This window comes from Schistocerca americana, chromosome 3 (assembly GCF_021461395.2).
Source record: "Schistocerca americana isolate TAMUIC-IGC-003095 chromosome 3, iqSchAmer2.1, whole genome shotgun sequence".
NCBI classification, from domain to species: Eukaryota; Metazoa; Arthropoda; class Insecta; order Orthoptera; family Acrididae; genus Schistocerca; species Schistocerca americana.
This window is the reverse complement of record NC_060121.1, coordinates 613285939-613298075: the sequence shown is the minus strand read 5'-3', so window position 1 is coordinate 613298075 and position 12137 is coordinate 613285939. Positions and strand designations below refer to the sequence as shown.

The 12137-nt window shown below is 50.3% G+C and overlaps 1 protein-coding gene across 7 annotated transcripts in view; it reads right to left on the bottom strand.

The window, feature by feature from the left end:
* Nucleotides 1-805: 805 nt before the first annotated feature.
* LOC124605169 (tRNA N(3)-methylcytidine methyltransferase METTL6) overlaps nt 806-12137 on the bottom strand; it is a 45528-nt gene continuing 34196 nt past the window's right edge. For all 7 annotated transcript variants that reach the window (XM_047136674.1, XM_047136673.1, XM_047136676.1 and 4 more), the window contains one exon: nt 806-2474. The gene's annotated coding sequence lies outside the window, so the exon portion shown is untranslated. The remainder of the gene's footprint in view (nt 2475-12137) is intronic.

The following is a 12137-nucleotide window of genomic DNA, read 5'->3' as shown; positions in this document are numbered from 1 at the left end:
ACGGGGAAACAAAGTTATGTGGGCGTTGAAGACCGGTCCCAAAAGTAGCATTAAGTATTTGGTCACCAAGGTAAAGTTCTGGATGGTGGTGGACAGTACGACGACAGAAGTGTGTACCAAGTCTTGGCAACTGATAACTGAAAGCTGTGGAGGCCGACAACTGCACTCTCTCTGTATGGCTCCCTTCAGCCAGCATTCAGCAACACAAATAGAAGAGCTACACATAGAAAAATTGTCAGCATATGGAAGGCGAGATACTGAGGACCCTACTGCTGGTGCAAGATCATTGACGGCAATTAAAAAGAGTGGAACACCAAAGACAGAGTCCTGCGAGACCCATTCTCTTTTATATGGGGTGCACTGCGGGAAGCACCGACGTTAACTCTGAAAGTGCAGAACAACAAGTTCTGTATAAAAATCGAGGGGGGGGGGGGGGGGGGGGGTCAGAGAGATCCCACACATGCAGAGCAGTGAAGATATGGTGTCGTCAAGGGGTATCTTAGGCCTTCGTGAGGTCAAGGAAGGCAGCAGTAATGTGGTGTCACTGGGAGAAGGGCGATCGAGTGGCAAGCTCCAGCTGGACCAAGTTACACATACAAGTACACTGCTACTCAAATGATGATTGAACTTGCTGCAGAATGTACTATTCATTTTGCTGGGTTACAAACGCGCTATCCAAGGGCCGATGTTCAAAATTTTAACTTGTTTGATATCATTTACATACCTCATGCCCTAATGCTATAATTCGCAATGAAATTTCAAGTTTGTATAGAGGTCAATATCAAATTCAATGACGTAAAACAAGTTCTGTGAATAAACATTTATTGTTACTCAAAATACAATGTTTCCATTTCCAATCCCAAATCCATTTAATAAGACACATTACACATTTCCAATAATTGGAAGAATGCCATTGGATATGGCTTTTTACAAGCATGTTTTAATTCATCATACCTTTCCATTTACATGTAACACGAATACTTCTGATTAGTTCTGAAATTCTGATTAGTTCTGAATTACTGATAAGTAAAACGTGTACATCACAAAATTGAGTCACCTCTTAACTTCATTCTAACATTACAAGCAATTCCTTCACATACTTTTTTAAAAATCTTCTGGAGCACCACCTTCAATTGGTATTTCATTACCAATAATTAGCAGTCCATTTGCTGCGTCTTGTAACGCCAATTCATTAGTCTTGTTATTACACCTTTCTATATGGCCAATACGTAATGCAAGAGATTCAGAAGTCAAAGAACCAATTTTTACTACTGTTTGGAGTACCAACAACACATAATATATTTAATTTTGTATTAGGTACATATACATCAACATTATCGTCTTTTTCCATTGATACCACCCTTTTTTTATTGAACTAAGAAACTAAATTTGTCAGAAATTGTCATGCTTTATCAGTATACTCATCACATTGAATAAAGAGGAATTTATTTACGATAAAAGTGAATCACCAAAATGCTAACAGTAATACCATATGTTACAAAATACATTTTCTTCCTATCCAGATGACAATATGTTCTGTACCTCTCAATTCAAATCATTGATAATTTTGTTATATAATTCTAACCCCATTTGAAAAAAATTGGGCAAACTTTGGATCAATCAAATTAATGGTATATCACGTGTAATTATTTTAACACAAATTTTCAGATGAAATACAGCTATATTTTAAAAGAATGGATAAGACCTTTTTCGTGATTGCCGTAGGGTTGCTCCCTTTCCGAAAGATTGGTTTGCTTCTGCCATGAGGCTGTAAACCAATTCCATTATTTTGGACTTCTTTGATACATTCGGAAACAGCTCTGCTTTCTTCCGCTTGCAATACTGTGAAATGTCTTGCAAAGCTAGAGGCCCACTGTAAAGCTTCAGGCTCAGTACCTAATCCCCTGGTACTTCATCTAAACCTAATTTTTCTGTTGCCATACCTCCTGAGCATACAGAGAAGTACATTGAGCCAATGTCCAACGTTGCTGTGATCCTTAATGATTTCCTAAAGTTTTTTGCTATGTGATGAAAGCAGTGGGCTAAATCTGAATCTGCACTAGCATCCCCTCATGGAGTAACTGCCATCATGAATGGTGTGGATGTGATCATCCTCATTTCAATTATACAATTTCTCCTAACATGCTGCACAAATATACCCACCCAGTTCTCTACAAATTGCAGAAGCTTCAGACATTTCAGAAGGTAATAACATCAGAGAAGTACCAACTGCCACTAATTTCACAGCTTCTAAGAAAACCTCAAACACTCTCCAATAATCAAAATGAGTGTCTAGTTTCCACAAAACTTTCATGACATATGCAAAGTAATATCTTCATGGTGTGTCCTCGTCCAATTGACACATCATAGATGTCACCATATGCAGCCAGATGTGAAGATTCACAGGATTTGTTGTCAGTTGAAGTAGAGTCCATATAGTTGTCATTAGGTCCTACAAGATTTCCATTATTGATCTGCAAATAAATCAATATTCTCAATATACATTTCATCATTGCTTGAAACAACTGTATCAAGAGATACAGCATACAGTACATTTTTAAACAAGGGAGTATTTGCACATAATTTACACCAGTATGATATTTTTAAACGTTGGAGGTAAAAGAACTCCATGCTTAATAACTTCATGTCGGTAAATGCACTTATGATCCAAAATAATATTACCAAATAAAGTATAGATGCAATCATTTGTGTATATGCGTACTTTCGTCTTAGTGGAGCACCCTTGGCAGTAGCCAGAAGACCCCGAGACTCAAGAAGTTAATACAACTGCCGACTCACCATATGTTTAAACAGCTAGCACAGAATGGTGGCAAGGCTGATTGCTACCCCTACCTAATGGGTTCTTACCAGTCTTTAGCACTGGAATGATGATACTTTCCCACCACTATGACAGGAATTCACAATCAGTCCACATGCAGTTGAAGACTGCAAGGTGGTGGTGCTGGTAATCCGCTTACAGATGTTTAAGCATTTGGGAATGGAGGCAGTCTGGGCCAGGGGATGTGTCAGGACAGTTAGCAAGGGCACTGAGAAACTCCTACTCAGTGAAGGTAGGCATGGAGCGAAACAGGGGTAGTTCTCATTCCACCCGCTGTCTGACAAGATGAAAGGTGGGACAGTAATTCTCAGAAGCAGAGATGTGAGCACAATGCTCGGCAAGACACTGCAATTATGTCTGGAATGGCAGATACAGCTCCGAATGTAGAAATTCCTGCAGGGGTCTGATAGCTGTAGTCGTCTGAGCTTGTTCCAAACCTGCAAAGTAGAGGTTTGTGTTCCAATGAAGGAGACAGTGTCCCAAACACTCCTGCTTCTGTCATTTGATGACTAGATGGACCTGGGCACAGAGCTATTTGAAAGCAATGAGGTTCTCCAGTAAGGAGTGGTGCTTACGACACTGGAGGGCCTGCCTACTGTCTCTAATGGCTACAGTGATTTCCAGCAACCACCAGGGCACTGATTTCCACTGCAGGGGGGGGGGGGGGGGGGGGGCAACCTGGGGAACAAGAGATTGCAAATTCAGCTGCAGCAACAATGGTAGTAGTGATGGTGTGGATCACCTCATCAACGTTGCCATGCAACAGAGAGATTCCAGTGGTAGTGAGGGTAAAAGTGTTCCAGTCTGCCTTGGTACGAGCCCATCTGGGCAAGTGGCCAGATGAGGGACGCTCGGGGTAGGGACAGGAGTGGAAAGTGGTCACTACCAAATAAGTCATCGTGAGCTCTCCGGTGGATAGACAGAAGGCCAGGATTGCAAACTGTGAGCAATGGCTGATTATGCGCCATATGCCACACTGAAATGTGTGGGGGCTCCTGTATTTAGTAGATAAAGGTCAAGTTGAGTTAGTAGGTCCTGAACATCTTTTACCATACCAGTAAGCTTGGTTTCAACCCACAAATGGTTATGGGTGTTAAAATCAGCCTGAAGTAGTAAAGGTGGGTGGGGGTTGGGATATTAGTGCAGCCAATACATGGGGCGGCACTTCGCCATCAGAAGGGAGGTAATGTTACAGATGGTAATTTCCAGCGTAGTCCTCACCCTGACAGCCACAGCTTCAAAAGGTGTTTGAAGGGGCACAGATCACTAGACAAAGGTATGGACTCCCCCGACAGTCTGTCAAAGTCAGTACAGTTTTTAACAAAGAGATAGAGGGGCTGGCCAGTACTTACCTCAGCTCAGTACAGCCGATAGATACACATAAAACAGAACCGAAAATTTACGTTCCTAGCTATCGGCTGTACTGAGCTGAGGTAAGTACTAGCCAGCCCCTCTATCTCTTTGTTAATATTTGTTTCACATCTCATATGAGATTTTCCATTAATCATTCAGTACAGTTTTTGTAGTATCCCATTAGCTACGAAGGGAAGGCGTCCGCATTACAGGAAACCGGGTTTCCTGAATAACAACACAAAAAGCAGGCGTAACACTTAAAGAGTTGTCTTAACTCAGTCAGCTGGGAGAAAAAACTGCCGCAATTCCACTGGAGGATGACGCTTTCTGGAGTTGGGGAAAACATGTAGTGATCAAAGAGGCATGTTACCTCACTATGACCTGCTGCAACCAGCTGAGTATTTACGCATCCATTGCCATTGTGGGTGAGGTGTCAGCGAGATCCAGGTGCTTGGGGGGCGGGGTGGGGGGGATGCTAAACTCTCCACCTCATCCTCAGAGGCAGAACTGGTAGGGTGTGGTGGTGTTGGGGTCACCGGGTCCTGTTCCTTAGCAGACTAATTTGATTGGCTTCTCCCTTCTCTTAAGGGGCTTGCTGTAAGGACCTCTCAGAAGTAGCTTCAGGCATGGAGGAAAGACTGAAGCCCTTCAGCCACTGGCGAGTGTCCACTGTGCCATTAATGGAGACCTTGGAAGGTAAGTCCCAAGGGATAACTTCTGTGCGAGGAGCCAGAGGCTGTGGTCTATTCAACTTTGAAGAGTGGACCACTGTCCCTGGTTTTGGGGAGGGGGGAGGGTATTGCACCTAAAGTGAGTGCTTTGGGACCAACAGAAGGGGAGGTGACCCAACCACCAAGGGGGGTTGATATATTAGGGCTGCCCAAAGGACCAACTAAGTGGTGGTGGTTGTTGGGATGTTTAAGGGGGACTAAACAGCGAAGGTCATCAGTCCCCCATTCCAAAATCAGGCGAGCCGAAAATCTACGGAGCAGGTAAAAACCAAAGGGGGAGGAGACGTCCCCCCAGGCGCTAAAAGAACACAAATGCAGCAACAAACACTACAGACAAGAACAGGACAGGGGAACACCAGACAGAAAGAAACAGAAGAAAGGAGGATGGCCGGAGACTAGTTGACTGACCACGAGAAAAAAAAGGGAAAGAGTCAACCATCTGACGGCACACCAGAACAGCAACAGACACAAGGACAAAAGACACAGAAAGGGAAAGGCGCAAGACCTCCCTAAATCGAACCATAAAAAGGACTACTACGGATAAAATGTAAAACATTGTCAGCCATGGAGGCATCGTCGGATAAAACCAAAGCCAAAGTGCCCGGGAGATTAAAAGATTGCCGGAGTGTGCACAGTCGAGGACACTCCAGCAAAATGTAGCCGACCGTCAGCCGGGACCCACACCGACACAAGGGGGGATCCTCCTGACGCAACAGATAGCCGTGCGTCAGGTATGTATGGCCGATGCGCAGCCGACACAGGACTACCGAGTCCCTGCGAGAAGCCCGCAGGGAGGAACGCCACACATCGGTCGTCCCCTTGACAGCCCGCAGTTTATTCGGGGCTGTCATGCCACGCCACTCAGCAGCCCACATCCCAATCAGCTTACGGCGCAACACCAGCTGCTGGTCGCGAGCCGTAAGGCCGATCTCCAAAGCCGGGGCGTCGATCGTCCCTTTGGCCAGCCTGTCTACACGTTCGTTCCCTGGGATGCCAACATGACCGGGCGTCCAAACCAAGACCACCGAACGACCAGAACGGGCAATGGCGGAAACAGACTCCTGAATGGAGGACACCAGAGGAGAGGAGGGATAGCAGCGGTCGATGGCCTGAAGGCTGCTCAGGGAGTCACTGCAGATCACGATGGACCTACCTGAGCAGAAACGCATATGCTCAAGAGCGCGCAATATGGCCACCAGCTCTGCAGTAAAAATACTGCAGCCAGCCGGCAAGGAGCGCTGCTCAACATGGGCAGCATGAGCAAAAGAGTAGGCACTGCGACCATCAACCAGAGAACCATCAGTGTAGACAGTCTCACACTCCGAAAATGAGGCGAGGAGAGCAAGAAAACGGCGACGGAGGGCCACAGGCGGAACCGAGTCCTTGGGTCCCTGTGCCAAGTCCAGACGGACGGACGGCCGGGACAAACACCAGGGAGGCGTAGGTGCACGGACCCGGAAGGGAGGCGGAAGAGGGAATGAACCCAATTCCGACAGCAGGGACTGAACGCGGACAGCGACGGAAAGCCCAGACCTAGGTCGCGTTCGGGCAGATGGAGGACCATGGCAGGGAAAAGCAGGCGACGATTGGGATGGCCTGGCGAGCAATGCACGTGGACAGCATAGTCGGCGAGCAGTCGATGGCGGTGAATCCGCAGCGGGGGAACCCCGGCCTCCACCAGTAGACTATCCACGGGGCTCGTACGAAAAGCGCCAGTTGCAAGCCGGACCCCACAGTGGTGTATGGGGTCTAACAACTTCAACACTGAGGGTGATGCAGACCCATAGGCCAGGCTCCCATAATCAAGCCGAGACTGCACAAGGGCTCTGTACAATCGCAGCAGCGTGCAGCAATCCGCACCCCAAGACGTGTGGCTAAGGCAGCGGAGGGCGTTGAGGTGCCGCCAGCATTTTTGCTTCACCTGAGTAATATGAGGAACCCATGTGAGCCGGGCATCAAACACGAGTCCCAAGAAGCGGCAAGTGTCCACCACTTCAAGCAGGTGGCCGTCGAGGTAAAGTTCAGGATGAGAGTGGACCGTCCGACGCCTGCAGAAGTGCATAACTCGAGTCTTGGCGGCAGAGAACTGAAAACCGTGAGTCAGAGCCCATGATGCTGCCTTCCGAACGGCTACCTGCAGCCTGCGTTCGGCGACTCCCATAGTCGTGGACCTAAATGAGATGCAGAAGTCGTCGGCATACAAAGAAGGAGACACCGACGACCCCACGGCTGCAGCCAGACCATTAATGGCCACTAGAAATAAGGACACACTCAACACCGAGCCCTGCGGGACCCCATTTTCCTGTGTATAGGAAGAACTAGAGGCGGCACTGACTTGCACCCGGAAAGAGCGGTGCAATAGAAAGGTTTGAAGAAAAGCCGGGAGCCGACCACGAAGACCCCACCCATACAACGTGGCGAGGATGTGATGCCTCCATCTGGTGTCATACGCCTTCCGCAGATCGAAAAATACAGCAACGAGATGCTGACGTCGGGCAAAAGCCGTACGGACAGCAGATTCCAGTCGCACCAAATTGTCCACTGCAGACCGGCCCCGACGGAAGCCACCCTGGGATGGAGCGAGGAGACCGCGCGACTCAAGGACCCAACACAAACGCCGCCCCACCATACGTTCAAGCAATTTGCACAAAACGTTGGTGAGGGTAATGGGACGATAGCTGTCCACCGCCAGTGGGTCCGCACCGGGCTTCAAGATGGGGACAATAACACCCTCTCGCCATTGCGACGGGAACACGCCTTCGCTCCAAATGCGATTAAATATCGCGAGAATGTGTCTCCGGCAGTCCCTGGAGAGATGCTTCAGCATCTGCGCGTGGATGCAGTCTGGGTCTGGTGCTGTATCAGGGCAATCGGCGAGGGCAGCGAGGAATTCCCTCTCGCTGAAAGGAGCATTGTATGTTTCAGAACGACGCGTGTGGAATGAGAACGGCGTCCGCTCGGCTCGCTCCTTTAGAGAGCGAAAGGCGGGGGGATAGGAGGCAGCCGCAGAGCTCTGAGCAAAGTGCGCAGCAAGCCGTTCAGCAATGGCGGCAGCGTCCGTGCAGACAGCGCCGTCCAAGGAGAGCCCAGGGACACCCATAGGGGTCTGGTATCCATAAATCCGCCGGATCTGGGGCCACACGAGTGAGGGGGAGACATGGGAGCCCAAAGATGAGACATACCTCTCCCAGCACTCCTGCTTACGCCGTGCAATAAGACGACGGGCCAAGGCACGGAGCCTCTTGAAGGCGATGAGGGTCTCAAGAGACGGGTGCTGCCTATGACGCTGGAGAGCCCGCCGACGGTCGCGAATAGCCTCAGCAATCTCCGGCGACCACCAGGGTACAGCCTTCCTCCGAGGGAGGCCAGAAGATCGGGGGATGGCAGCCTCGGCCGCTGAAATGATGGATGTGGTTAAAACACGGACCACCTCGTCAATGTCACCCTGTGGGGGAGACTCAATGGCAGCAGCAGAAGTAAAAGCCGGCCAGTCTGCCCTGTGGAGAGCCCAGCGGGCCAGGCGCTTAGAAGAACGACTCTGGGGTAGTGACAAATAGATGGGAAAATGGTCACTACCGCACAGGTCAGGGTGCACCCTCCAGTGGAGGGATGGGACAAGTCCGGGGCTGCAAAGAGAGAGATCGATGGCCGAGAACGAGCCATGGGCAACACTGAAATGCGTGGCAGCACCGGTGTTCAAGAGGCTAAGGTCGAGCTGAGCCAACAAATGCTCCACGGCCCGACCGCGGTCATCAGAGACAGTCCCACCCCATAGAGGGTTGTGGGCATTGAAATCGCCCAGAAGCAGCAATGGTGGCGGGAGTTGAGCCAGCAGCGCAGCCAAGACATGTTGGGGGAGCTCCCCATCCGGAGGAATGTAAACAGAGCAAACAGTAATAGCCGGCGAGAGCTCAACCCTGGCTGCAACTGCCTCTAAAGGCGTCTGAAGGGGTACTGGCGAACTACAGACAGAGTGGTGAACAAAGAGGCAAACCCCACCTGACGCTCGTTGACAGGCAGCACGGTTCTTATAGTATACCCGATAACCGCGAAGGGCGGGGGTCCGCAGTGCAGGAAACCAAGTTTCCTGCAGAGCAATGCAGAGAACAGCGTAATCACTCAGAAGCATCCGGAGCTCAGGCAGGTGGCGGAAATAACCGCCGCAGTTCCATTGGAGAATGGAAGCAGGAAGGGACTGGGAGGGCGTGAATGCGACTAAGAGGCAGACAGTGCTTCAGAGCCAACTGCCGCCACTGGGGGAGAGTCAGCTGAGTCCATAGGAGAGGCCCCCAAGGGTTCCGTGAGGGCGAGATCCGCGGCAGAGGCGAGGATCTCCACCTCATCCCCGGAGCCAGGACTACGTACAGCAGGCGGTGCTGAAACCGCCGGAACGTCCTTCTTCTTGGACACATGTTGTTCCTTCTTCTCACGTCGGCCCTTAGGGTGAGAGGGCTGGGAGAGCTTCTCGGAAGGAGCGTCGGAGGCTGACGACGACGCAGAAGCCCTACGACCAGCAGGTGGCGGAACCTTCAGCCACTGGCTGACATCTGGCTGGGAAGGAGAAGAAACGGAGGAAGGGAGAGCCCCGAGGGACCCCTTCTGCGAGAGAGGAACCGGCGGAGGCAACGCCGCCGGAGGAGGAGGGGGAGGAATCGAGCCTCCCGGTTGTGGAGCAGATGGCACTCCCGAAGTAAGCTTGGGGGGAGCGACAGAAGAGGGTTTGCCCCCAACTGCTAAGGGGGCAACAGAGGAAGGCTTGCCCCCAGACACGAGGGGGGCAGACAGAGATACATGGCCCCGAGGGCCCACTGAAGGCGGCACAGATGAGGCGACAACCGTCGCTCGCGTGGGCGACGATAACGTGGCTGCAGCATAAGATGGTCGAAGGGAAGCAGGATACAACCTTTCATATTTCAGTTTTGCCTCTCGATAAGTAAGCCGGTCCAGGGTCTTAAATTCCATGATCTTCCGCTCCTTAAGAAGAACGGGGCAATCCGGCGAGCATGGAGAGTGGTGCTCCCCACAGTTGACACATACAGGCGGAGGCGCACATGGAGAATCGGGATGAGAGGGGCGTCCGCAATCTCGACATGTAGCGCTGGATGGGCAACGGGAGGACATATGCCCAAACTTCCAGCACTGGAAGCACCGCATCGGGGGAGGGACGTATGGCTTCACGTCGCAATGGTAAACCATTACCTTGACCTTCTCGGGCAAGACATCACCCTTGAAGGCCAAGATAAAGGCACCGGTGGCCACCCTGTTTGCCTTGGGCCCTCTATGCACACGACGGACAAAATGGACGCCACGTCGTTCCAAGTCGGCTCTCAGCTCGTCATCGGATTGTAACAAGAGGTCACGATGGTAAATAATCCCCTGGACCATATTTAAGCTACTGTGGGGAGTGACGGTAACAGGGACGTCACCCAGCTTATCACACAAGAGCAACGCTCGTGACTGGGCTGGGGAGGACGTCTTGAGGAGGATGGACCCATTCCTCATTTTAGACAACCCCGCCACTTCCCCAAACTTATCCTCCAGGTGTTCCACAAAAAACAGAGGCTTCGTCATAAGAAAGGAGTCACCATCAGTCCTGCTGCAGACAAGGTATTGCGGTACGTAAGGCTCCCGCTTGGCACTAGATCGGCGTCCCTCCCATGGCGCAGCCAACGAGGGGAACGACTGAGGGTCATATTGTGCAGCATCGAAGTCGAATCTACCACGCTTAGAGACGCTGGTGGCCGTGCGACCACCAGCTTGGTGTGATTTATTGCACTTCATTGCGCCACATCCGCCCAGATGCCACCTACTCCGAACGAGGGCTCTCCCCAAGGGCGCCACCCAGCCAAAGCAACGGGTACCTGGCCGATATTCCGTTGCCTGGAGTCCCCGTGCCCCAGACAAGATGGGCACATACTCCTTGGCATGCATGGGGAGGAAACAGCTCTGGCATCTGTAGTGCGATCCCTGCGTGGTCAGGGGGCTACCACCAAGAGGGTACATGACGACCCCACCACAACGGACTGGCTACCGTGCTGGATTTTAGGTGTTGAAAGGGTCCACAGTTGTCGTAGGCGAGAAGGAGACAACCCAGTAGATGTTGGGCGTAGTTCCTCCCCCCCCCCCCCCCCCCCACACGACAATAGGTAACATGCAAGATGGTGGAGCATGATGGACCAATAGAAAAACACCACGTAAGGTGTCCTTCCCCAAATGGCACGCACTGACAACGGAAATTTGGGAAAAAAAAGGAGGTCAAACCCAAGAGGGGACCATCACAGAAGGCCGAAACGTTTGAGATTCCTTTTATTCGCCTCTTACGACAGGCAGGAATACCGCGGGCCTATTCTTACCCCCGAACCCGCAGGGGGGACCAACTAAGTGGCAAAAATTTCTGAACTACTGCCACAAGTGAGGAGGAAGTCAACGTAGCTGCAGCACATGTACAAGAGTTGAATGAAAAGTAATGCCTCCACCTTCATTAATTGGGTTTGGATGGGAATATTTTAATAAATCAAAGTCAGAAATAACCCTTAGAATACAATGTTTAATTACCAATATTCACTTTCCCACATTATCACCAGCCAATTGGATACATTTCTGCCAACAATGAACAAGTTTTCTGAAGCCGCCACAGAAGAAGTCGACACTGTTTCCGCAACCACAATCTCTCAGTAAACTCAACGTCTTCATCAGAAGCATAATGATGTCCCCACAGACTTTCATTATCGGGAACAGATGGAAGTCTGATGGTGCTAAACTAGGACTGTATGGAGGATGCTTGTGCGCTTTCACGTTCAGGAGTCAGCATCCGCAGTATCCATCGTGCACAGATCTTCCAATAGCCAAGCAAAGCAATGTGACCCACACGTTCTTGTGAAAAGCCAATTGTACTCGCAATTTCTCTGAATGATAAAACAATCATCCTGAATCAATATGTCAACATTTAACTTGTGGAACTCTGTGGTTGCTGTCACAGGACTTCCAACTGTCACACAGGTCAGATGTTTCCGCCTCAACATCTTTAAACTCACTCACCCAATGATGCACAGTACTCACATCAAAAGAATTACCATAAACTGCTTTCATCCTCTGATGAATCTCCTTTTGGGTGACCTGCTGTCAAGAATTCAATGACTGCAAGTTGCTTAAATCACATTGGCCAACTGTGTGCAGGGTTACATACTTTACACAGTAACACAACCATTCAATGC